General features: G+C 33.1%; 1 long non-coding RNA gene across 3 annotated transcripts; it reads right to left on the reverse strand.

Moving 5' to 3' along the window:
- Positions 1-878: 878 nt before the first annotated feature.
- On the reverse strand, positions 879-2,159 carry LOC107890205 (uncharacterized). Of its 3 annotated transcripts, XR_001681878.2 has the most exons (4): positions 1,957-2,158; positions 1,796-1,888; positions 1,617-1,718; positions 879-1,461 (listed from the first exon to the last, which is right to left on the reverse strand). It is a non-coding gene; the product is annotated as an uncharacterized lncRNA (long non-coding RNA). The 3 variants fall into 3 exon arrangements; XR_001681877.2 differs by having other exon boundaries at positions 1,796-2,159; XR_005901580.1 differs by lacking the exon at positions 1,796-1,888 and having other exon boundaries at positions 1,957-2,157.
- Between the last annotated feature and the right edge of the window lie 1,258 nt (positions 2,160-3,417).

The following is a 3,417-nucleotide window of genomic DNA, read 5'->3' on the forward strand; positions in this document are numbered from 1 at the left end:
TTTAAAATAATTAACTTAAGAGATCTCGATAAGTTATGTCAATTCGAGAAAATGTGGAATCGAATAATAAAAGTGGTTGACAATGATTTTGCATGCAGTATTATTATAACGAAATAAAAGGAAGATCCTGAATAAATCTATTGAGAAATATAGATATAGAATAAATTGATCAAAATAGAAAGACACAAGTCAAGTACAATTAAATTTGTGGAGTTTTTGGACCAGTAGTCCAAATATCTAAAGGTATAAAGCCAGTAAAGGTGCAATTAAAGTAGTTTGCAAAAGCGGAATAAAAATATGAATTTTTTTCACTAAGTCTTGGCATTGATTATGAAAAGATATAATATTCTTTTGTGGTGGATGCAATAACCTTTAGATATATTATTAAATTGACAATTCATAAACGATTTAACTTGAGTTTAATGGATATTATTACAACTTTTTATGAATCACTATATAGTAAACACTACAAGAAAATAGACTTTTAGCGACGCTTTTTTTAGCCTTTAGTGGCGTTTATTTGAGGCGATTTTACAAGTGCCGCAAAAAATGCCGCTATAGGGAACGCCGCAAAAATTTGCGGCATTGTGAGAAAAGGGCCGATAAAGCATGACTTTTAGCAGCGTTTGTTGGAAAAGCACCGCTAAAGGTCATGGCTTTTAGCGGCGTTTGTGAGGAAAGCGCCGCTAAAATTCATGGCTTTTAGCGGCGTTTTTTTCACAAACGTTGCTAATTTTGACAGATTTGAAATGCATATTTTTCACCAATATTCAATCCTTCCTGCATTAAATCCAACCAAAAACAACAAATATAGCATGAAATGTAACCAAAAACAGTAAATTTAGCATAAAAAATACAACCAAAAACATTAAATCTAAATGATAATTCAAATTTAACGAAAGATATATATAATTAATAAATAAAGTAATACTCATAATATTCTTACAATAATGTTAAATGTGACAATGTTAAAAATATTATTACAACGAGAAAACTAATGTCTAAGATGTTGGCTTTTGCGACTGCTGAAACATCTGCATCATATGCTGAAGCTGCAGCTAGAGTTCATCGTACTTTTTGTTCTGCTCTGCTCTGCTCTGTTGCCATCGCTGCTGCCTCTGCCTCCCTCGCTGCTGCCTCCGCTCTAAGTTTTTGCTGGAGTTTTTCATATTTTCTTTGAACCTCGGTAATTTGCTCAACCATGTTCGCTTGCATCTAAGCAATCTAGTCTCTTAACCTTTGAACTTCAGCTTGAGTTTGACTCTCGGAAGGCATGTATTGCTAGGAGCCGGATCCAAAATCTTGGGTCGGGGTAACACCAGATCCTTGAAATCGAACACGACCATACCTTTCAGGACCCAAAAATTCAGTGATAATTCTGTTATCAATGTTCTCAAGGTGAACAGAACTATCAGTCGAAGCAATTGCTTCATACTCCACCTTCTTCCCCTTTAGTTTCTCCTAATAAATCAATCAAAGAGTGAGAAACGAAATATATAATAAAAAAGAATGCAACATAACTTAACATTATTTAAAACTACTAACGACGAATTAAACCATTATAATTAAACATTATAAATATTTATAATAAATGAAATTTTATTAAGTAAATATACCATAATTTCTCCAGCTTCGGATGTTATAGGAGATCCATATTTTTTCTTATCCGTAATCTCAAAAAGCTGAAGGCATCCAACTTTTTGACCAGACGAGACTTCCTACAATATAGTAGTAAAAATATTATTTAATAATAGAAAGTCATTAATATTTGACAGAATTAATAAATTTATAATACTTTGGCCTCAGCTACAGAAGCAAAACTTCTCGACCCTGCCGTGTGAGTGAATTTTTGTTTTTACCTGCTGCTTGTTTTAACTCGCTTATGGTCCTACATAATGAAATTGTTATTACGTATATAGTAAACACTATATATAAGAGTTTGAAAGAACGTAATACCTCTCATTTCTTTGAATTCTAGAATCTAACCGCATTTTCCCATTGGTACCTCAGCATTCCCGGCGGGACATTTCACAATTTTTCCTCGAGGCTTATGTCTTTCTTAAAATATTATTTTTTCAAAGTGCTTTTATGGTCTCTCCATTTTTTACCCAATGCCTTCTTGATATAGTCATCGGAGACCTCTAAAGCAAATCTCTCCTAAAAAAACACAAGTTTAGAATGTAAATATAAATGAAACTTAAACCAAAGTATTATAAATTACATTCACGTTTTGTTACCTTAATATTATCGAGAGCCTGATTTTTGTTGCTATCAGGCATGTGATGCCATGATTCATAGTTGATGGGCAACATATTGGCATTTCGTGCTAAAATGCCAAAATAGCCTGCTAAAAGTCGAGCTTCAGATCCAACAGGCTGACCATGACTGTTTCTACTTACTTTGACACGCTCGACAGGATTTAAGTCGTATAAATATTTAAGCAGCGTACGTCCTCGACCTCAGCACGTCTCACCACTTTCAACTGAAAAATGATATATTATTATTATATTAAAATTGACAAATAAATCAATAATAAAATTCAACACATGTAAAATGAACTTAACATTACTTTGAAATTCTCCAGGCTCGTCAAGTGTCTCCGGCACATTCGAAGATCCAACAACTGCCTGCTGTTCAATATTTGCTTCTTTCAAATTTAGAGTATTCTGGACAATACTTAAATCTCGTAATCTTCTTCTACGCATTTTTCCTGCAATACACATAAAATAGTTGAAGTTTTAGTAACAAATTACAACAATAATAGTACATATAAAATAGTTAAATTATATAACATGACCAAGATCAAAATTATAATATTACATATAATTAAAAAATCGTAAAATCTTACTACATCATTATTCGTAAATATTTTCATCCACATCATGTCGAACCCATTGATGTTGTGTACTAGTACTAGGGATATTTTCATCTATGTTTTGTTCTGGAAAAGGTAATGTTTCTGATCTTTCGACGATGTCATCTCTACTTCCATTACCCATGTCAAACAAGTCTCTAGGGGTGTTCCGGAGTACAACATATCAATCCTCATCAGTTGGATCTTTCGAATAAAAAACTTGTTTCACTTGAGAGGAAAATACATATGGCTCGTCCATCAATTGTTGTCCAGTGTGGATCAAGCGAGAGAAATTAACCATTGTAAAACCAAATTGATCTTTTTTAATTCCGCGAGCAGTACTAATATCAACCCAATCACACCGAAATAAGACAACTTTCCATCTGCCATAGTAATCCAACTCAATAATGTCGGTAATAAGTCCGTAATACTCCACATTACCCTCAACCGGATTACTGTCCCTAGCATTAGCATAACTTGTAATTGAAGAATTAACAACAATTCCATAATTTTGAGTTCTCCTCATTCTCTCGCAATATTTTGTATGAAATCTGTATCTATTG

The sequence above is a fragment of the Gossypium hirsutum genome, chromosome A09 (genome assembly GCF_007990345.1).
Source record: "Gossypium hirsutum isolate 1008001.06 chromosome A09, Gossypium_hirsutum_v2.1, whole genome shotgun sequence".
Lineage (NCBI taxonomy): Eukaryota > Viridiplantae > Streptophyta > Magnoliopsida > Malvales > Malvaceae > Gossypium > Gossypium hirsutum.